Source organism: Oncorhynchus mykiss, chromosome 16 (assembly GCF_057628025.1).
Source record: "Oncorhynchus mykiss isolate SJ-2025 chromosome 16, ASM5762802v1, whole genome shotgun sequence".
Lineage (NCBI taxonomy): Eukaryota > Metazoa > Chordata > Actinopteri > Salmoniformes > Salmonidae > Oncorhynchus > Oncorhynchus mykiss.
Window position 1 is genome coordinate 45,200,147 of NC_143037.1, and position 24,791 is coordinate 45,224,937.

At 41.1% G+C, this 24,791-nt stretch overlaps 1 protein-coding gene across 4 annotated transcripts in view; it reads right to left on the reverse strand.

Moving 5' to 3' along the window:
* Window positions 1-21,952, reverse strand: part of LOC110492053 (SRC proto-oncogene, non-receptor tyrosine kinase) — a 47,818-nt gene extending 25,866 nt beyond the window's left edge. For 2 of the 4 annotated variants that reach the window (XM_090202884.1, XM_036946943.2), the window contains exon 1: window positions 21,872-21,952. The gene's annotated coding sequence lies outside the window, so the exon portion shown is untranslated. Of the gene's footprint in view, window positions 1-20,482; window positions 20,930-21,871 lie in introns of those variants that run through there. The other 2 variants (XM_021566030.3, XM_021566029.3) reach the window with 1 other exon arrangement.
* Window positions 21,953-24,791: the final 2,839 nt, after the last annotated feature.

The following is a 24,791-nucleotide window of genomic DNA, read 5'->3' on the forward strand; positions in this document are numbered from 1 at the left end:
GGCCATTTTGTATAAGAAGGGATTAGTTCAGAGGACAGTTCCTGTGACGTCATGGAGGCAGGGAGTGTAAAAAAATAGAAAAGGTACTTCACTTACCGTAGAGCAACAAAAAAGTAGGATATTTTCACTTTTTCAACCCTCCTTTTGCTTTCTTTAATCATCTCTCCCTTGCTTCATTCCTTCCTTCACTCATTCTTCATTCCCTAGCAGAACCACCCCACATCATCTCTCAAAGCACAAACTTATACCACTCCACATTCTCTATGCTCTTATAATTCAGTCAAGTCACTCAGCAAAGGACACATCAATATTGTGCATCACAAAATTAGAGAGCGTTACAAGAGTAGAGAGGAGCAACTTCTAGCGCCCTCACTGCTCTCTGCAACCATGATTCAGAGGCAAAGTCATTCCAGGACAACTATTCTGTAACCAAATTGAGAGTGTGGCAAGCAAGCTAGCAGCGCGCAGCACGCCCGTCTCTCTCCATCCCTGCAGTGAGCCTCCCACCCAGGCAAGCTTCGCCCATCTGATCTGAGCCACACACAGTAGGAGACGAGCCCCAGTCCCACAGCAGCTCTGTGTGTGTGAATCATCCACAGATTTAGCCCACACCGAGGTACAATCCCATGTTAGACAGAAGCACAGCACTGTTTCCCACGCAACTCTGACTGACTGAGCCATAGGCCTACAACCATCCCAACACAGACTTTGCTGTACCATGCCTAGTGGCTTATAAGAGGCTCTTAAGAGACAGACATGGAGAATTAAAAATGGTTAGATTACACAAGTTTGGGAAGTGGATTTACAAAATATGACTCTTTCCGTCTCTGAGGTTCTGTAAGAGGTTCAAGCTGTTGACTGATTTTGGAATTGAAAAGCAAAAATTGGTTGACTGTTTTGAATCACGAGACTATCAAAAAGAGGTAAGTCCTAGAGTGCCAAAAGTGATCATCATTGCTTAACTAATAAGGAGGTAGCAAACAAAAACACTACTGATGTGGACAGCTTCAAAGCAGTCATGAAGCCACTAGGACTGTCCCCGACAAAAAAAAAAAAAAATCTTGGTAGACCGAAAGTAGTCTGTTCTTTTGACCAATCGATTACTCGAAAATTAAACAAAATTGTATTTTTCCATATATAGACACACCCTGTGTATTTTAATAAAATCAAATTACAAACACACACACACACACACACATATATACATATATATATACACATATATATAAATACATATACATATACATATATACATATACATATATACATATATACATATACATATATACATATACATATATACATATATATATATACATATATACACATATTAGAGAGAGCTTGTCTGATGCTTTAAGCTTATGGTTTGATGCCTCAAGAGGGTGCCAGATATCTAGATTTTTTTTTTTAACTTCACCTGACCCAACTATTCTCTTCCTGCTCCTGCTGGCATTTGCAGATTCTGCCATTACTCTCCCGAAGTTGCCGGTAACAGGCTACACAAGGACTCGACAACCTTTCTAAATGTGGAATGCCAATTTATATCTTACCATTTCTACTGATCTGCGTTCCAGTTTCTATTGTTTACATATGGAAAGTTCCATGAAACAGTTTCAATTGATTTATAATAACATCTTCGTATCTCAAAATCATTGTCACGTGATTAATCAAAATTCTATCCAAATCTAAATGAAAATGATAAACCTAAAAAGTAATTTCTACTGCCATTGCCAACTGTTTAAAAATAGTCTACATTGCAGCTGCAGGGACAAAATATCCAGATGAAAATAAATATCCTATAAATCGCATTGGCTACACATGGCTTATCTGCAACGAACTTGAAACATTGTATCAACCATTAACTTGGGTCTGGCAGAAGCTTGCACTAGCAAACTTGCAACATTGTATAAAATATTCTGGGCCCTCAGAGTTTCCTGAGCCAGTGAGCTCGGGACAGACACAGCTGTAGACTATTTGCGCAAGGGATAAGAAGGAGTGCTTGACTTGGGCAGGAGCTTCTGTTGTGCTCCTGTTCCTCTTATAGAATATTAGCTCAAAAGTATTGTGAAGCTCCTGCACAATAATATAAACAGTAGCAGCACCAAAAACGATTACCAGAACCGATTTCAATCCAAGTCAAGCACTGATAAGAAGCCTATTTTATGACGTTTCCACTGGATCAGAGCATGACATTTTTCCCTTTCACGCTGAATGGTTATCGAAAGGGAGAGAGCTCTAATAAAAATCTAATACATTGAGGAACTAGTGTAATTCTCAATGGATGTACAAACTGACTTAATTTGCTTAATTTGTAGTGAAGAAAACATTACTTTGAGAAGCTCCACAGGTCAATAGTGGTGGGTTAAGAAAAATAAGAAATACTATCAAATCCCCAAATGGGCACATTTATATGCCTACATTTGCACGCAGGACATGTAGCCTATAGGCCTACTTCTATTCGCAAGAGCACTGCAAACAAAAAGACAATGACTGAACTGACAGAACTCAAAAGTGGAATTAAATCAAACAAAAACTTGTTTCTCACAAGTGTAGCATAGGTGGTGCACTCTGCAAACAACGTGTCCACTCTGACAATGAGAACAGGAAGAATTATGGAATAATATTGAATGCATTAAAAGAAATGACCATGACCAAAGTAAGAAATATTGTAGATTTGAAGTTAGAGGAATTAACGGTAAATGTACTACATGGGATGGGGGAATACATGTACACTAAACAATCAAAACACAAACAATTCACACAATGAAGTTATGAAACAATGAATATGCACAAATTTGCGGGAGAAAGCGCATTCTGGAGAAAGAAGTGCATTGGGCATCTGGGCACATGGTCAATCCTATGTCTGCATTGGCGATGCAGAATTTACGGTGAAATGGCCTCCGCAGAAATCAAGGCATTCATACTTCTTGCGCTTCACGGAGCAGTGCCTAGCTGGAGTCAGAAGTGAGTTTGTGTTTATACAGGATGAAACGCCCCCACCTAGGGTCAACCAATCATGCCAGTGCGGAGCTATACAGAGCCCTTGGCATTGTTTTCAAAATTGGGGAGGCACATGGCGATGTGGTACAGAGCTCGATTTGGCCTCTGCATGCCTCTGGAAGCTCCACAATTGTGTCACACCCTCCATATGGAGTCTCTGACCACATTTTTGGATCAAGCATAAATTGGCTTTTAGTCTAGGCCTCCGCAATGGATTAGTTCACTGAGATGGGCAAAAATAAATAAGTATTTCTACAACGTAGAAAATAGTAACAATGAAGAAAAACCTTTGAATGAGTAGGTGTCCAAACGTTTAACTGGTATACAACTGATTGGCTCAAACACATTAAGGAAATAAATTCCACCAATTAACTTAAAGCACACCTGTTAATTGAAATGCATTCCAGGTGACTAACTCATGAAGCTGGTTGAGAGAATGCCAAGAGTGTGTAACGCTGTCAAGGCAAAGGGTGGCTACTTTGAAGAATCTAAAATATATTTTGATTTGTTTAACACTTTTTTGGTGACTACATGATTCCATCTGTGTTATTTCATAGTTTTGATGTCATCACTATTATTCTACAATGTAGAAAATAGTAAAAATAAAGAAAAAACCTTGAATGATTAAGTGTGTCCAAACTTTTGACTGGTACTAATATATATATATATATATATATATATATCACAGACACACATACATATATATATATATATATATATATATATATATATATAAAAATTGGGGTCAGCTCTAGAAGCCATACAGATTAGGCTGTTGTAAAAGCAGTTTATTCAGTTACAGTAATGTTGTGAAACAGTCTATACAAAGGCGTGTTTGATTTCAGGGCTCAGGATTCACGGCTGCTATCTTAGCAAAATATCTTCAGATAAATATAGAAGAGACTGAAGCAAGCAACCCAAAGCCTTAGTCACTTTCTCCTGCATTGAGAGTTAAGGATGTTAAAGAGATTGTTCATCGATATGTAATTCAGCAGAATCTCCAATTAAAGATGATTTTTTTTTTGTGCGTAACAAATATGTACCTTACCATGCTCGTTTTAGAATTTAAAATGGTATTTAATTTATTTTTAGGAAAGCTTTTTTAGGAAACATCAATTTCTCAAGCAATAATTTTGCTGGGACATGTGCTACTGGGCACGAATATGGCATGTGGTTCATATTCAAACAGGTAATCAAACTCCAACTCATCTTGGCAGTTCCTCTTCCAACCCTAACTCACTAGGGTTTTTTTCCGTTGTAAAACGAGCTCATCTGTCTTATTGAATCAGTTTACTTATGATAAAAATGAAAGGAAACAATGATGTTACGCTGGCTACTCTCGTCATCCACTAAGGCCATGCGATGTCAGAGGCGTTGATGGAGGGGGAGAGGCTATGGGAAAATATTTAGACGCTCGATTGAAGCGACGATGCACCCTTGATGCATCAGTAAAAAGCTTTGAAAAGAACGAGCAGAAACATAATAGCAGCTGAAGCTTCCTGGTTCAAACTTAACCGCATGGTGCGATAAGGCGTGTCTATTTTCAGAAAGTAAATAAATACGATGCAAGGTGTCAAAGGAGAAGTGATCACGCCTCTCTATGATCACTGGCATACAGGAACAGCTGCACAACTTCATAGTGATGAGTTGCATCAGTGGTACCGTTGATGTGCTGCTGCCCCCGGGTGTTTGACATCTTATGAGTGGTAGGAAAGGGAAAACTGAAAGGTTTGGAACTCTTTCTTATTGTTCTATTAAAGGTAGACTTTGGGTAAAAATAACAGCTTTAAACTGTATAACTGAGCAATGCACCACCACATCAGGGAATGTAATACTTAAAGAAAAATTGAAGGAATATGATATTTTGCTACAGAAGTGCCATTTCTTACCCATCTCTACAGCTTCCGATCAAAAACAAATCCTGTGAAATGAAATCGTCACACACTGGACGTAGTAGAGGTCGACCGATTAATCGGCACGGCCGATTAATTAGGGCCGATTTCAAGTTTTCATAACAATTATACCTTTATTTAACTAGGAAAGTCAGTTAAGAACACATTCTTATTTTCAATGACGGCCTAGGAATGGAGGGTTAACTGCCTTGTTCAGGGGCAGACCGACAGATTTTCACCTTGTCAGCTTGGGGGATCCAATCTTGCATTCTTACAGTTAACTAGTCCAACGCTCTAACCACCTGCCTCTCATTGCACTCCACGAGGAGCCTGTCTGTTATGGGAATGCAGTAGAAGCCAAGGTACATTGCTAGCTAGCATTAAACTTATCTTATAAAAATCAATCAATCAATCATACTCACTAGTTATAACTACACATGGTTGATGATATTACTAGTTTATCTAGTGTGTCCTGCGTTGCATATAATCGATGCAACGCTGGGGGATGATTTAACAAAAGCGCATTTGCGAAAACAGCACAATCGTTAGATGACTGTACCTAACCATAAACACCAATGCCTTTCTTAAAATCAATACACAGAAGTATATATTTTTAAATCTGCATATTTAGCTAAAAGAAATCCAGGTTAGCAGGCAATATTAACAGGGGAAATTGTGTCACTTCTCTTGCATTCATTGCACGCAGAGTGAGGGCACATGCAACAGTTTGGGCAGCCTGGCTCTTTGCGAACCAATTTGCCCGAATTTTACGTAATTATGACATAACATTGAAGGTTGTGCAATGTAACAAGAATATTTAGACTTAGGGATGCCACCCGTTAGATTAAACACCAAACAGTTCCGTATTTCACTGAAATAAAAAACGTTTAGTTTTCAAAATGATAGTTTCCGGATTCAACTATATTAATGACCAATTAACGACGCTAATAGCGTTTCAAACGTCACTCGCTCTGAGACTTGGAGTGGTTGTTCCCCTTGCTCTATAAGGGCCGCGTCTTTTGTGGAGCGATGGGTAACACTGCTTCGAGGGTGGCTGTTGTCGATGTGTTCCTGGTTCGAGCCCAGGTAGGGGTGAGGAGGGATGGAAGCTATACTGTTACACTGGCAATACTATAATGCCTATAAGAACATCCAATACAAATGGTATAGAGAGAAATAGTCCTATAAATACTATATTAACTACAACCTAAAACCTCTTACCTTGGAATATTGAAGTCTCACGTTAAAAGTAACCACCAACTTTCATATGTTCTCATCTTCTGAGCAAGAAACTCAAACGTTAGCTTTTTTACATGGCACATATTGCACATTTACTTCTCCAACACTTTGTTTTTGCATTACTTAAACCAAATGTTTCATTATTTATTTGAGGCTAAATAGATTTTTATTGATGTATTATATTAAATTAAAATTACTGTTCATTCAGTATTGTTGTAATTGTCATTATTACAAATAAATAAAATCAGCCGATTAATCGGTATCGGCATAGAAAAATCATACTCAGTCGACATCTAGTTACAAGTGGCTAGCTTAGCTAACGAACTGGCTATGCCAGTTGCGTCGCACATGACCAGAATAACACATTAGTAGTTCAAAGGCACATCCCATTTCTGTTTGAGAATTGAGAAAGAGGAGTTGGACCAGTTCTCATGCCCAAAATCAGTATTTTCAACCAGCTCTTACACTAAAAGGGCGTTTTCATAAATGTCACAGTATTATTTCAACCGGAAATTTATGTTTTTGACTGCACAGGGCCTTTAAGCATCTGGGGCTCAGCAATGAAAATAAAACGGGACTGCACTGCAGTGACCTGTGTGTGCATTCTATAGACCATAAGCAGATCAATTTTGTTTATATTGTATATGGTATATTTACACTAAGAATAGAATGGCTGATTTAGTGTTGAATTGTTTAAAATCTGCTCTGCCATAGCGTCACTTTGGAATCCTGGAAGCCTTACCAGAAGTATGTATAATGTTTGGGTACCCTATATTGTTCTGCCATTGCCCCCAAACAATCACATATCCTCCCCATCTCTTTCCCTTCATCTGAATATGGTTATTATGTGCACAGAGACTGATGATCTGTGGTCATGTGTTTGAGGGACATGAAGAGTGAGTGAGAGTGAGGCAGAAGAAAAACATCATTCTAAGGGTTTAGCTTTTTCCAATTCTTACTCTCTCCTTTGCTGTCTCTTTCTCCAATCCTTTCAAGAGATTTCCAAAGGAAAATGTATAATTCAAAAGGCACTTGGCACATCTGAGCAACATTTTTTTTTGCAGGTGCATGGTAACAGTTGAATAAAATGAGAAAGAAACCTGCACACTGCTCTTTAATAAGCTTTTATGTACCAGCCTCACCGCCATCCGTCAGAGCTTTTGTGAGTTTTTAAAAATTAGCACCCTTTGGGGCGGCAGGGTAGCCTAGTGGTTAGAGCGTTGGACTAGTAACCAGAAGGTTGCAAGTTAAAATCCCCGAGCTGACAAGGTACAAATCTGCCGTTCTACCCCTGAACAGGCAGTTAACCCACTGTTCCTAGGCCGTCATTGAAAATAAGAATTTGTTCTTAACTGACTTGCCTAGTTAAATACAGTTTTTATTTTTTTTATTTTACATGTAGACATAGCCCCACCCACATCTGTTCCATGCATCGAATGGGGTTGGAGTCGAGGGAGAAACAAATAAGTGCTACCAAATACAACGTGCATTTCATAAATATTCACAAAGTGTGTACATAAAACATTAAAACACATCTGTAAAACCACAATGAGGACATCGACCTACCAAGCAAGTTTTCATAAATCATTGGGTACAGCACAAGAAAAACGTCAGATGAATCTGAAATGGGGACATAATTCATATTCGCATCATAATATACACAGCATTTCATCATTAAGATCTCTAGGAAAACCCCCCCCCCAAAAAAACTCTCAAAAGCTATGACGAAGGCCGTGAGGCCGATACGTAAAGCTAATTAAAGAGCAGTGTTACTATCAAGAGTAGTGCACGGATTTCTTTTTTCTAAAAGGAAAATGTATAAAATATTCCAATTTCATCCACAGCCTATTACGGCACATGACAAGGAAAAACATCCTCTTTGCATGCTTCCCAAATATTACTGAACTAGTCAACTACAAGTAGTTGAAAAACACACCGATCCGTATAGAAATGTATTAGAAAATATAGCCAATGTATTTTCTTCCCTACGGTTTTGCTTGTTCACATTATAAAAAAAAAACTGTCAGAACAGATTACCAAAACTATGCAACATAAATGACAAGGGCAGAAATATAGGATAATAAAGGAGAAAACTAGCAAACATGTTACAAAGCCTACAGAAGGCACTGAGATTCTATGAAGTATAACCCTTCAATGATGCTTCTAGCACTTTTCAATCTTATTTCAAAAGGAGGGAACATCAGAGCAGCTGAGCTAACATCTGACCAGCCAGCATCCACAGAGACCCGAGAGCACTGCATCCTTCAGTAACTCAGGGGTTTGACCATTTAACTTCTGATCTAGGCAGCAGTGCCTAGTACTGTTACCATTAAGAAAAATCCATGTAGCTCTGAAATCTGAAGTCCCATCAGGGAAACATATACACTACAAGACCAAAAGTATGTGGACATCTGCTCGTCGAACATCTCATCAAAAATGTTTATGGGCATTAATATGGAGTTGGTCCCCCTTTTGCTGCTATAACAGCGTCCACTCTTCTGGGAAGGCGTTCCACTAGATGCTGGAACATTGCTGCGGGGACTCGCTTCCACTCAGCCACAAGAGCACTAGTGAGGTCGGGCACTGTTGGGCTATTAGGCATGTCTCGCAGTCAGCGTTCCAATCCCTCCCAAAGGTGTTCGATGGGGTTGAGGTCAGGGCTCTGTGCAGGCCAGTCTAGTTCTCGACAAACCATTTCAGTATGGACCTCACTTTGCGCACAGGGGCTTTGTCATGTTGAAACAGGAAAGGGCCTTACCAAAACTGTTGCCACAAAGTTGGAAGCATAGAATTGTCTAGAATGTCATTGTATGCTGTAGCGTTAAGATTTCCATTCACTGGAACTAAGGGGCCTAGCCCGAACCATGAAAAACAGCCCCAGACCATTATTCCTCCTCCACCAAACTTTAAAGTTGGCACTATGCATTCGAGCAGGTAGCGTTCTCCTGGCATCCGCCAAACCCAGATTTGTCCGTCAGACGGTGAAGCATGATTCATCACTCCAGAGAACGCGTCTCCACTTCTCCAGAGTCCAATAGTGGTGAGCTTTACACCACTCCAGCCGACACTTGGCTTTGCGCAAAGCCAAGTGTTAGGCTTGTGGGCGGCTGCTCGGTCATGGAAACCCATTTCATGAAGCTCCCAATGAACAGTTCTTGTGCTGACTTTGCTTCCAGAGGCAGTTTGGAAGTCAGTAGTGAGTGTTGCAACAGAGGACAGACATTTACACTTAACAATAACAACACTTATAGTTGACCGGTGCAGCCCTAGCAGGGCAGAAATTTGGCAGACTGACTTGTTGGAAAGGTGGCATCCTATGATGATGCCACGTTGAAAGTCACTGAGCTCTTCAGTAAGGCCATTCTACTGCCAATGTTTGTCTATAGAGATAGCATGGCTGTGTGCTTGATTTTATACACCTGTCAGCAACTTGTGTGGCTGAAATAGCAGAATCCACTTATTTGAAGTGGTGTCCACATACCTTTGTATATATAGTCTATAATAGATTGGAGAATTCCATCAGGAAAAGTGAATAAAAAAATGTAAAATGGCAGTACACAGTAACTCTAAACACGTGTGCTTACACACAAGCCCAAATATTAGTCTCCGTTACAGGTATGAGCCATCAACAGGAATGAGGAATGAGACAACCAGGTTTGTGTGTGTGTGTGTAGTGGGTCGGTTTGTTGGGCGGGCTGTGTGTCTACGTAGTCTGTGCATTCAGGTTTGTTACAACAGTGAGAGAGAGTGAGGCAGCCCCAGTCATGGTTGTGGAATGTAGATTGGAGGATAAGGCAGGTCCTATCTCCTCTCCCACTAACACACCCCACTTGAGGAATGCTCTGGGTAGAGACACCGTACAGGTAGAGACACCGTATGCCCAGGATGTGGATAGATGTTCATGATGCCACAGGCCATAGAAACGTTTTACAATAACTTAGAGTAGGAAAAAGGTTACGGGAGTGTTTCCATTCTTAAAAACAATAAGCAGAACTAATGGAAGACTGATCGTTGTTCTCATCAACAACACAGACTTCAGACTAGTGGATGTTTGGATTTAGAACTTGGTCCATTGTAGCTCAGTTGGTAAAGCATGGTGTTTGTAACACCAGGTTAGTGGGTTCGAGTCACGGGACCACCCATACGTAAAATGTATGCACATATGACTAAGTCTCTTTGGATAAAAGCGTCTGCTAAATGGCATATATTATAGAACCGACTGAATCGGTGTTTGGTTCGTAATTAGCGTGGAAATAATTAAAGCTTTGATTATATTTTCCTCTTGAGGATTCAGACAAGAGCACTTCTTCAATGAGACAATAACTATCCTGCAGAACAGAACGGTCAAATTAAATAAAAAAAGTATTTCTACAAAAGTAGAAACATTCACTATAGCTTTTCCCTTTACTGTTGGAATTGTGATTGAATCAACGCAATATTAGTCACTTTCAACGCAACATACCGAAGCAAAACAAACTATGCAGTACATTTTGTTGTAGGCATAATGCTACACAGACCGGTGCGGCATAACCAATCAGAGCTGCAATAGGCCTATACCATTGCCATATATGGATCTGTGCCATTCACTTTGAACTTGACTGTGTTTACAGCATGAGCGGTCGTGAGTAGATGCGCTTGTTTTGAGATTAAAGCGAGAGCTGCATGTAGCAACGTGTGCACATGTGTTCATATCCGTTGATAGTTAGTTAATTATTAGCCCAGTTATAGATAACTTGTAGTCAGCAATGGGGGAGGGATTGCTTCCTACAAGAGCACAAAACGTGTACATTTCTAGACATCTTTGAAAAGCGAGTCGGGTAATGAGCTTTTTTTTGGTCTTAAAAGGGGTAGCGTTGTATTTTAAATGGGCTTGAATAGGCTAAGAAGCCAATAGGCAGAGGGTAGCATAATTTATTTGATTTTCTGTAATAATGGTATGGAATAATAATGCACTTAATTTTTAAAAAGTGGTTTATTGCATCAAACAACATTTTTAGTCACCTCCTTGTCTGAAGGACAAGTGGATAAACAGGTTAATGTCAAGCCCTGCATGTTCTTTTCAAAAGTCTCATGGAATGTAGGCCTACATTGAACACCACACATTGGCTGCTATTATAGGCTGAAGGACAGAACAGCCATTTCCATAATAAAATGTTATGGGATACATTTTCTAAATGTTTTATGGTAGAACACTCTGGTAGGCTGACATTATGAACAAATAGCCAAAGTAGCCTTCTTGACCTTTTGTCTGAAACTGTAACTTAAAGCGGGTTCAGCCTCAGTGTTTACAGTAAACGTACGCTGAATGTTGCACAGAATTTTCACAACGTTCAAGTTTGCGCTCAGCAGACCTGAAATTTGCTCAGTGCTGAAAATAAATTAGAGGGAACATTGGTCATAAACTAAGCATATTTAGAACTTTTATTATTCAAAAACATCAAATGCAGTCAAAACTAGTTGTTCTCTCGTTTATTACTTAACTATGTCAACCATGAGCTAGGCTAGTTATCTGGCTAGGCTAAAATAACTGATTTTAGCTGGCTGGCTTTCTGGCCAAGATAACAGCATATACCAGTGACATTATTTGATAACTGGTTAGATTGCGTGGTATATTTCCAAAACTTTGGTTTACTTTAATGTAGCTGGAAGCTATGTGTTGATAGCAACTGTCTGGGCTAAAATTAGCAGGCTATTTGGCTAGCAAGCTTGCAAACTGATTTGTAACCATAAATTATTTGCTTTTAAGTTGGCAGAAAATTAAATTGAAACCAGTAGTCATGAGAGCAAACAATTTGGTTCAATTTGAAGTTATACATTTGAAGGTATTTCTGTTGGAGTTTACATTATAGGGAATAGGCTGCTTGCCCGTCCTTCATATTACGTCACACATTCTGATCAGTTTTATGTAATAATTGTAATTGTAACTTAATTGTAATTAATTGTAATAATAATTGTAACTTTGCATTGGGACTTTTGATGGGCATTCTAATGCAAATCCATATGTTACAATTGGTTATATTTATGCTACCTACCCTTTAAGGAAGTCCTGAGTTAGAATACCTCTTGATAAGCTGCAGACCATACTATTTACCAGTTTTCGTAGCTGTCTATTTACCACCACAAATTGATACTGACACTAAGACCACACTCGACGAGCTGTATAGGGCAATAAGCAAACAAGAAAATGCACAATCAGAAGCTGCGCTCGTGGCTGGTGATTTTAATGCAGGGAAACTGAAATCAGTCATACCTCATTTTACCAGCATGCCAAAGTTGTTCAACTAGAGGCGTCAAAATTCTAGATCACCTTTACTCCACACAGAAAAGCATACAAGGCTCGCCCTCGCTTTGTCAAATCTGACCATAAAACTCTATCCTCCTGATTCCTGCTTACAAGCAAACACTCAAAAAGGAAGTACCAGCTCAATAGGGAAGCGTTCCGATGAAGCAGATGCTAAGCTACAGGACAATTTTGCTAGCACAGATTGGAATATGTTCCGGGATTCATCCAATAACATTGAGGAGTTTACCACATCAGTCACTGGCTTCATTAATAAGTGCATTGACGACATTGTCCTCACAGTGACCGTACGTACATATCCCAACCAGAAGCCATGGATTACAGTCAACAGCCGCACTGAGCTATAGGATAGAGCTGCCGCGTTCAAGGAGCAGGACACTAATCTGGACGCTTATAAGAAATCCCACTATGACCTCTGATGAGCCATCAAACAGGCAAAGCATCAATCCAGGACTAAGATCCTACTCTGGCGCTTGTTGGATGTTGCAGGGCTTGCAAACTATCACAGATTAGAAAGAGAAACCCAGCCGCGACCTGCCCAGTGACGCGAGCCAACCAGACAAGCTAAATGCATTTACGCTCACTTCGAGGCAAGCAACACTGAACCATGCATGAGAGCACCAGCTGTCCAGACGACTGTGTGACCTCACTTTCCAGCGAAGTGAGTAAGGCTGGAGCCAGACGGATTACCAGAACACATACTAAGAGCACGCGCTGAACAGCTGGCAAATGTTTTCACTGACATTTTCAACCTCTCCCTGCCCCAGTCTGTAATAACTACATGTTTCAAGCAAACCACCACAGTCACTGTGCCAACAACGCCAAGGTAACATGTCTAAATTACTATCGCCCGTAGTATCACATCTGTAGCCATGAAATGCTGTAAAAGGTTGGTCATGGCTTACAGCAACACCATCATCCCATACACCCTGGGTCCAGTCTAATTTGCATGCCGCCCCAACAAATCCACAGATCACGCAATCTCTATTGCATTCCACACTGCCCACTCCCACCTGGACAAAAGGAATACCTATGTGAGATTTCTGTTCATAAACTACAGTTCGGCGTTCAACACCATAATGCCCTCCAAGCTCATCACTAAGCTTAGGACCCTGGGACTAAACACTTCCCTCTGCAACTGGATCCTGGACTTCCTGACGGGCCGCCCTCAGGTGGTGAGGGTAGGCAACAACAAATCCGCCACTCTGACCCTCAACACGGGGCCCCTGTGCTTAGTCCCCTTCTGTACTTCCTGTTAACCCACGACAGCAACACCATCAGTAAGTTTGTTGACAACATCATGGTGGTAGGCCTGATCACCAACGGTGATGAGACAGCCTATAGGGAGGTCTGTAATCTGCCAGTGTGGTGCTAGGACAACGACCTCCCCCTCAACATCAGCAAAACAAAAAGGAGCTGATCGTGGACTACAGGAAACAGAGGGCCGAGCACACACCGACGGGGCTATAGTGAAGCGGGTCGAGAGCTTTAAGTTCCCCGGTGTCCACATCACTAAGGTATTAACATGGTCCACATACACTATCACAGTCATAAAGAAAGCAGGACAACACCTCTTCCCCCTCAGGAGGCTGAAAATATTTGGCATGGGCCCTCAGATCCTCGAAAAGTTATACAGCTGCACCAGTGAGAGCACCTTGACTGGCTGCATCACCGCTTGGTATGGCAACTGCTTGGCATCGTACCGCAAGGCACTACAGCAGGTAGTGCGAACGGCCCAGTTTATCACTGGGGCCGAGCTCCCCTGCCATCCAGGACCTCTACACCAGGCACTGAGGAAGGCCCTAAAAATGTTCAAAATATCCAGCCACCCAAGTCATAGACTGTTCTCTCTGCTACCGCAAGGTAAGCGTTACCGATGCACCAAGTCTGGAACCAACAGGACCCTGAACAGCTTCTATCCCCAAGCCATAAGACTAAATAGCTATCCGGACTATCTGCATTGACCCTTTATGCACTAACTCATCACATACACTGCTGCTACTGTTTTATTATCTATCCTGTTGCCTAGTCACTTTACCCCTACCAATATCTACCTCAATTATCTCGTACCCCTGCACAGACTTGTTACTGCTACGCTGTGTATATATAGCCAACTTTTCGTTACTCATTGCATATTTATTCCTTGTGTTATTATTTTTTTCCTCTCTCTGCATTGTTTGGAAGGGCCCGTAAGTAAGCATTTCACCGTTAGTCTACGCCTGTTGTTTATGAAGCACGTGGCAAATTACATTGGATTCGATTTTTTCAACGATGCCTCCATTCTTTCAGCAGACATCGTTGAATCTTATTAATTCGGAGCAAATATTTTACAGAGTTTTTGGAAAACGAGGACAAACTGTTACCAAACTTTGCATCTGCACAGTCATTCTAATAAATGTATATATTAAAACAATTGTGTAAATTGTTAAAAGTAGTCCTTGTGCAGAGTTGTATGGTTTGTTAAACTTTTTTTATTTTTATTTATTTAATCAATGTTTAAGTGAAAATTCTGTTATTGTGGAATTGCGCATGATCATCAAAACATATCATTTCCAAAACTGATTTTAGGGTGAGGGCCCCATCAATGGAGCGATATCCTCCATTGCTTTTATATCAGCCTTTGTTCACCACAGAGCCTGATTTCAATATTCAAATGAACACTGCCATTCAGGCGTGAGGAACAGGGGCAACTTTCTTTGGGTAGGGGACAGCAGGGCCATGTTCATTAGGCACTAAATAGAAGAAAACAGACTGCAACAGGGAGGGACTACCTGGACATATCCAATAAGAAACGCTTAGCTTTGCTTTTCATTGCATAATGTTTTGCTACAGTGTGCACTAATAAATACACCAGCTGTATAGCTTCCAGTCCCCAGGGCGTGGCTGCTGCTGCTCAGCTCAGACGACTGATGAGGAGGAAGAGGACCCCAGGGAGCAGCTCTCGCACTCACACAGATAAGCATCAGGGCATTCAGGGGCAACTAAGGCCACCACTCAGGAAAACTGCTCGTCTGTCCATGTGAGGACTGGAACAGGTTCTCAGTTATAGATAAAGGCTGCTTTTCAAGCATGACTGAACCCATTCCCACTCACAGATAATTCCCCTATCTGTTTCTCCTTGACCTGCTCTGGCTTAGTAGTGGTTGTTGTCAACAAATAGCCCCCACAGGAATCACAATGATGCAGGTGTGGTCTGTCTTTTGTTACGATAGACACTAAAGTCACACAGTGAATCCAGAAAGGAGAATTGTGTGTTTCCATTCCCCTGTAAATGAGAGGATATGAGATTGTGTTGTTATCTACCTACATCCTCTTGTGCTCATATTAAAATTTACAGAAAAAAAAAAAAAAGATTCTGTGTTGTCTTTTCAGTCATTTTACAACCACAGGGTAAAGGACAGCAAGTCCAACTTGAGGCAAATTTTGTCAATACAACATTTACATAAAATCCATTCCAATATAGTGATTTTCAGGCAGGAACAAAGACCAAGGCTGGTCCAGCATCTCAAAATTGTATTTATCAACCAGGTGAGTCCCAAGCCGCAAGCAGTCATACAACTTGACTTAGTGGCCCAGCTGTGACTGCATTAAGACACGGAGACAGAGAGACACCTCTGAATGCAAAGGGGTGAGAAGAAAATATCCATACAAGATTTTTTGACTGATAGCCCTCCCATCCACACTCCCTTGCAACAGTGGAGGGATTGAGATGAGAAGTATGGCCCCTGTCACCCTGTTCACAGAGCAGGCTAGGCCAGAACAGGAAGTGACTAGCCTCAGTAGCCTGAAACCCTGGGAGGGCTGGGAGGACACAGTCCTTCCTCTGTTCTATTCCGCTCAATGAACCACAATCAGATATTCAATTCAAATGTCTCCAGCCACAGGAACAGCCACAGATAGCAGTCACTCACCCAGCCCTCTCTCAATGCAGCTACCTGTGCAACCCCTTTCCATTCTTATTATCATATACAGTGGTTGCTAAGCCAAACACTAACAACATTGATTTAACAAATGGTTTGACTTTTGCATATTGTGCACCCTTACGTAAATCTACTTATGCAACTCAGGTGACATCCTGCGGGGTGTTAACTGCTCAGTTGACTGTAACCTGTAACTTGGGAATACACTCCAGGTCATACGTTTGGTTCCCTTTACACACACGTTCACAAACACACTTTTACATGAAGCTTTGTCAGTAAATTACAATGAGGCTTAGACAGCCCCACCCAACTCTGTGAAGATGGCCAGGGCTCACTTGGCCAGGGATCACCTTAAAAACAGATGTCAATCTTAATGTGTCTGCCCTGTTTAAATAAAGGATAGGCCTGCATTAAAGGAAAAATAAGTTGTCCTCTTCCACCATTTATGGAAATAGTACCCCAAACAGTCTGCTTCAACAGAGAACAGGTGGTATTTCCATTCCCCTCTTAAAATGGCTGCCCTTGAACATCGCTGGGCACTAATTAGCACCAAAACTGGGCCAGATAGAGCAACAGAAGTTTGGTGTCTGTCGGAGTGTGCGTCTGCCACATGAAAAATTCAATGAGTTCAGAGGCTGTCACAGTCACAGTGCTCGCGCCAGCTAGCCAAAGTACCAATACAACGGCACTGAGCAGTGTGACTGTGAATCATACATCCGAAGGCCAAAACTTAGGGGGATTGTTGGCATCAGATATCAGGGAACGTTGTGCTGTTCTACTTGGACCAACAAAACAGCACGTCTATACTTCTGTATGGCTTATTGTTTTCATCATCCCACTATTTGTTCATCATTTCTATCCTATTCCCCGGGCCCAAAAACCAGACCCCTACTCATAATATTATCGCTAATTAAGTAGTTAGACGTTTCCTCAAATGAATCCTCCTCTGACCTGAAGTGACCTGGAGCAACTCACCTGAAATGATCTTCACTAGAAAACTAACTAGACTGTTCTGTTTTCATTCTATTTGCCCAGTTTGAGTCCTACAGCCAAATTAGGTTAACATTTCAATTCAAGACAATAATATAGGGTCAAAACTGTACATATTAGACGGCCTCAAGTGAGATTCATGGTAATGCAGTCACTCCTCAAGTAGTTCTACAAGGCCTGTCGAAATGCCCTTTCCATTTTACTTTTTCATTATGAGCACAAAGACATTTTATGAAAGGAAGTCACAACTTGTTTCCGAGGCAGATCATTCTCAAGGCTTGGACGCCTGGCTTCAGAAACAAGCAAGTCATTGACTACCGCCAGGCCCAGTGTAGTGTACTGCCCTGTCAGACAGAGTGATTCAGTATATAGGGGGAACAAAAGGGGCCAATCCACCAATTGACAGGAATTTCTGCTTCAAGAGCCACTTTGCAGTGATCTCATCGGAACCAACATGAAGCGCCAAAGCTTTCACTGGTTGACATTCTTTCATAGGATTCCAAGGGGCCATTAAGTTCTGTCTGTGAGGCCTTTCCTTCGACAATGGCCCCCAAATCAGCCAGGGAAGATTCTGTTAGTCACGAGTGTTTCACCACCATGCCTGACTGGCCAGCTGAAAAGACATGTAAGAGAGTGAGAGGATGGCTCCCAAGAAATCGGCAAAATCATATTGAAATAAATATCCCATTGTTTTATTACAAAAGAAGCACATTTTAAATTAAATCTTCTGGAGGAAAATAAAAGGGCGACTAAAAAGACTGCAGTGCTCTTCTCGTCATATTTTATGCTTTGGGGCATTACAACGGTATAACTAAATATCCATGGAGCGTAAATCTGCGTGTCAGATTTTGGGAGACAGATTAACTGATTTTTGGAAAGGATATAGCCTATACAGAGATGTTAATAGCTTCAGAATGCTCTGCCAAACAACATAATTCCTCAATAATAGAGAAAGAGATATAGGCTTACTGTTCATGCACTCTAAATTCATTCTCATCCTCACAGAACACACAACTGAATGGTTCCTAGTTCATATTCAATTTAGGATGCGTTTTCAATTCATCTAATAAATCGATGAACAGTTGACCATTTTCTGGCGAATTCAATAGAATGAAATTCCTTGGCAAATTTGTGATTCTAAATTCTGGGTGAATTTCTGGATTTCAGATTAGATTTTTGCCTTTTGTTCACACAATATCTTGCCTTCAGGCAGATCAAAAAGGTACAAGACAACACACTCAGCAGGGCGTAAACAAAGTGAATGTATACTGTGTAACTTATGTGTGTGTGCTTAAGGAATATGACAACTCCGTGTTGGATACATTCAATTGCCATGAGGCTGAGGCGAACCCATTACTTCAAGTGTAGACCACTCCCTAAATCTCAACACTGAAACAGAGTTTAATGTCATTATTCTTTATAGCCATACTCAACTGGGGAAAACATAATTCATTCCGTATGTTCAAAAACAGGAATTAGACATGCTAGGATACCGCTTCATTAAGAGTCAATATTTGTCTAAGTCATCTTTTTTTATTTTAATTATTTCACCTTTATTTAAACAGGTAGGCCAGTTGAGAACGAGTTCTAATTTACAACTTCGACCTGGCAAAGATAAAAGCAAAGCAGTGCGACAAACAGAGTTACACATGGGATAAACAAACGTACAGTCAATAACACAATAGAAAAGTCTATATACAGTGTGTGCAAATGTAGAAGATTAGGGAGGTAAGGCAATAAATAGGCGATAGTAGCGAAATAAATACAATATAGCAATTAAACACTGGAGTGATGGAGGTGCAGAAGATGAATGTGCAAGTAGAGATACTGGGGTGCAAAGGAGCAAAAAATAAATAACAATATGGGAATGAGGTAGTTGGGTGGGCTATTTACAGATGGGCTGTGTACAGGTGCAATGATCTGTACGTGCTACACCCGCAGCAGGTATATTTCACTGGTCATCCCCAAAGCCAACTGCTCTTTGGCCACCTTTCCTTCCAGTTCTCTGCTGCCAATGACTGGAACGAATTGCAAAAATGCTTAAGGACTATGACAACTCTGTGTTGGATAAATTCAATTGCTGCTATGGTGACCAGTGAGCTGAGATAAGGTGGGACTTTACCTAGCAAAGACTTATAGATGACATGGAGCTGGTGGGTTTGGTGACAAATATGAAGCGAGGGCCAGCCATCTTGAGTGGGATAACACTAATCCTGAGCATATGACACAGCCCATAGTTTAGTAAATAGGACATAGGCACCGGCAGAGACTGGTCTATACACTGAGTATACATGACAAAGACTGACTAAGTGAATCCAGGTGAAAGCTATGATCCCTTATTGATGTCACTTTTTAAAACCACTTCAAATCAGTGAAGATGAAGGGGAGGAGAAAGGTTAAAGAAGGATTGTTAAGACATTTGAGACATTGATTGTGTATGTGTGCCATTCAGAGGGTGAATGGGCAAGACAAAAGATTTAAGTGCCTTTGAACAGGGTATGGTAGTAGGTTGCAGGCGCACCGGTTTGTGTTAAGAACTGAAACGCTACGCTGCTGAGTTTTTCACACTCAAGAGTTTCCCATGTGTATGAAGAATGGTCCAGCACCCAAAGGACATCCAGCCAACTTTACAACTGTGGGAAGCATTGGAGTCAACATGGGCCAGCATCCCTGTGGACCGCTTGACACATTGTAGAGTCCATGCCCCGACCAATTTAGGCTGTTCTGAGGAAGGTGTTCCTAATGGTTGGTATAGTCAGTGTATATCAACACCTTATAACATATCACCCCCCTCACACACTAGTGTATTGTTGATTGACTTACATATTGGCATACACATGTAGCTACTTGAAAAATATGATGCGATGGTCAATGGGGTTTGTGTCCCAATCATAGTACTAGCCACTGAATATCTATGTAAAATGGTAAGCGCACAATTAACATGCATTCAAATCATTTATTGGATTTAAAGCCCCTCCTCAGCACCCTGATCCAGCTATTTCATATCAACTGTAGCCTATCAGAAGAATTGTTGAGATCAGATGCATTTCAATAAATATTGCCGGACTGGATACATTTGTGATACATTGTTTCTGTTCAATCAATGGTTTCATCGTATACCAAAATAACAAGTCACTTACCCTAACGCGTGCCAGTGTATTGCGTTTCTCGTTTATTTACCAGATGGACAATAGTTCATCGAATGTAACGACAGAAAACACAGATCCGTCATCGAAGTAAACCCAAAAATTATAACAGATTGCAGACGACGTTCACAGCAGAAAATCTATGGTCGAACTAATGAGGTTTCCCATCCATTCAACCAGAGGGGCGGGCTAGGTCATGACGGGGAATGCCCGAGAATCACTGTACGTAGGCAGTCAGAACTAGTCTGATTGCTGCAATAATTTTAATCCCAATAATTATGAAAAGGGAGTAGGCTTTTAAGCAGGTTGACAATTGCCTAAGAAATGGCTAGATTTTGCGATGGAAAAATATCTAGGCTACTGCGTTCAGTGCTGCGCGTAGTAAATCACACACACAAGCAGAGAGAATTCAGGACCAAAACATAGAGGGTGGCAGAGTGTGGGATAGGAGGGGGTAAGGGGAGGGATTTGGAGTATTGGGACAGCTGACTATGGAGACCTAATAGACTGTTTCTGCATAATTAGCTTTAGGCTCATTTGAATTGTTCCGCATTTGAGCACCGCCCGCAAAAAGGTGGGAGTCCACACACATACTCTATTTTGGAAGTATCCACAATTTTGCCATTGGCTGTGATTGGGATAAGGCGGGTCATGTTCACAATTAGATATGCATTTATTATACATAATCATGCATTATAATTTGACAGGTAATTTGTCCATTTCTCACTGCAGGTCATTAAAAATCAACGGACCTACAATGGGCACAGTCCTTGAGTCTACATTTTTAGGTTAATGAAAATATGCTATCATTTTAGGGCAGTAGGCTAAATATAGAAAAACAATATGTGGGAGGGTGGCGTAAATTTAGTCATTTTTTACTTTCAGCATCACGCGGTCAAGGGAAATATATTATTCTTTATCACAAACATATCTACACATATTTCAGGATGTTGTGTATCCCTGGAAATAATATAATCTCTTGGCAAAACAAGCAAGTATAGTGTAGCAGAGAATCATTCTACCATCTAAACCGCTGTGAAATATATTTGCAGCTGTTTGATGCTGGTGTACCAAACCTCAAAGTAAAAGATGCAAAAACTAAATTTAAGCACGGGAAGCATAGAACAGATCTAACGCGTCTTAGACTTGCTTTCAATGAGAATGAAATATCTATAACAAAAAATGTCTGAATTGTCGGGTCGCCCAAAAAGGTACATAATGCAGCTTTAAGAGGCCTCTAAGACGCCTGCAAATTTCTGTACAGAGTATTACCACTACATTTTTAAAACAATGTCTATATTTATATCACATGACCTTTTTGTAATTCAATCACTAAGCATATTTTAACACAGGCTTCACACATAACATAGGACATGTTCTTACCTCAAATCCCAGCGATAATGCATTGCATTACACCTGGGAAGAAAACCCTTCAATTTCAACTTGCTATTGACTGAACCATTGATTGGCTCAACTTACCTCATGGCCATTGGCTAAACTTACCATGGCAAACATTGCCTATATTAGCCCACACAACTACAAGGATGCACTTTCATACTAGATTTAGTACCTCCCATTAATGCGTAAGGAGACCCAAACTGATGTATAGAACAATCTTAAAATGATCTACTTTGATGTAGATACAATAATAACACCTCTTTCACAATACTTTCATTTGACTTGGTGCAAAACAAATTTGGGGACCTAAATTGCTTACCACTTGCTCATGTGGTTGCTTCCATCACAGAATCCATGAAATGACAACCTCTTCCTAAATATAAATGCAACATGGAAAGTGTTGGACCCATGTTAATGAGCTGGACCCATGTTAATGAGCTGAAATAAAAAGATCCCAGAAATGTTCCATATGCACAAAAAACATTTCTCTAAAATGTTGGGCACAAATTTGTTTACATCCCTGTTAGTGAGCTTTTCTCCTTTAACAAGACAATCCATCCACCTGACAGGTGGCATACGAAGAAGCTGATTAAACAGCATGATCATTACACAGGTGCACCTTGTGCTGGGAACAATAAAAGGCCACCCGAAAATTTGCAGTTTTTTTCACGCAACACAACGCCACAGATGTCTCAAGTTTGAAAGTGTGCAATTTGCATGCTGAATGCAGGAACGTCCACCAGAGCTGTTGTCAGAGAATCTAATGTACATTTCTGTAGCATAAGCCGCCTCCAACGTTGTTTTAGAGAATTTGGCAGTATTGTCCAAACGGCCTCACAACCACAGACCATGTGTAACCATGCCAGCCAAGGACCTCCACATCCGGGTTCTTCTCCTGCAGGATCAACTGAGACCAGCCACCCGGACAGCTGATGAAACTGTGGGTTTTCACAATGGAAGAATTTCTGCACAAACTGTCAGAAACCGTCTCAGGGAAGCCCATCTGCGTGCTCGTTGTCCTCACCATGGTCTTGAGCTGACTGCAGTTCGGCATCATAACTGACTTTAGTGTGCAAATGTTCACCTTCAATGCACACTGGCACGGCTGGAGAAGTGTGCTGGAGAAGTGTGCGCTTCACGGATGAATCCCGGTTTCAACTGTACCGGGCAGATGGCAGACAACGTTGTGTGGGTGAGCTGTTTGCTGATGTCAACATTTTGAACAGAGTACCACATGGTGGGGGTTATGGTATTGGTACGGACAACGAACACGATTGCATTTTATCGATGGCAATTTGAATGCACAGAGATATCGTGATGAGATCCTGATGCCCATTATCATGCCATTCAACCGCTAACATCACCTCAGGTTTCAGCATTATAATGCACAGCCCCATGTCTCAATGATCTGTACACAATTCCTAGAAGCTGAAAATGACCCAGTTTTGCCATGGCTTGCATACTCACCAGACATGTGACCCATTGAGCATGTCCACCAATTTCGCATAGCCATTGAAGGAGTGAGTATAACATGCCAAAGGCCACAATCAACAGTCTGATCAACTCTATGCAAAGGTGGTGTCATGCTACATGAGGCAAATGGTGGTCACACCAGGTACTGACTGGTTTTCTGATCAAATCCCCTACCTTTCTTTTTCAGGTATCTGTATTCCAAATCATGTGACATCCAAAGATTAGGGCCTAATTTATTTATTTCAACTGACTGATTTCCTTATGAACTGTAACTCAATCTTTGAAGTTGCATGTCACATTTATATTTCGGTTCAGTATAGTTACTTTGCTAGTCTAAAGCAGTACTATTTGCCAGTCTAAAGCAGTTATTACAACTGTTCTTCTTCAGTATTATGGCAGTACACAAACAAATGTTACAGGTGCATGCCGCCACCTACTGTATTGACTGTGTATCAGCCTACTATTCTCCAGTATGAATTCATTGCAATTCATGAAAATAAATGGCCCTACCAACTAACCCTGCACCCATTAAAACCACTATTCCACTACCTTGATCGGATCCTACTCCAGGCCAGCAGGCTGGGAGGACAGGATACTAAAGTTCAAAACATCTTGTAACTCATCTGCTGTAAAATCTAAAACACCCAAGTTCTTCTCTGCAGCTGCCACAACTTCTGTCCTCTGTGATTTACATTCCTGCGGTACAACTGACAACCATGAACATGAATGCCAAAAAATTAAAAAAACTTACTGAAGCACATGTTATTCCTATCACTTTGGTCCTTTGCCTACTCACAGGGATCCTCTTAGGATCAATGAACCTGGACCCATCTTCCTCTACTACTTACTTTCACTGCCTCAGCATACGACACCTTCTGCACTACTCTGATCCTGGTAAGCTGAACCTGCCTTTCTCTCACCGGACACCTCTGATCTCCAGCACCATGGGTAGCCCTACAGTTTACACACACAACCTTTCCCACCGATACTACACATTCCTTTGTCTCATGTCCTCCCGCACATTTCTCACATCTAGGAGTCTCCCAGATTTACCTCCAAAAATACCACTCCCACTGGGCCATCTGTCTTACAAATGTTTGTGTATGAGATCTGTCTTGTAGCATGTGGAGGGGTGTGGCCACCAAGCGTGCAGGTGACCATGGTCTGCCCATTAAGAAGGGACACGACACTAATTAGGGGAAAATAGTTTCTTCACTAGTCCAGCTCTTTAAAACTATTCTATATATATCTGTCTCGTACAGGTTATAGTATCTAAACTGTCATTGTGGAGTTGTTTACTTTGCTAAGTGTTTATTGGCTTAGTTTGACCAAGTGAATTCAATTACAAGTGCTTCCTGTTTCCTAGTCTCTGCCAGGTTATAAATGCTCAACATACAAATCGACCGAACAGCAGTGGAGAAGGTGAGAAGCT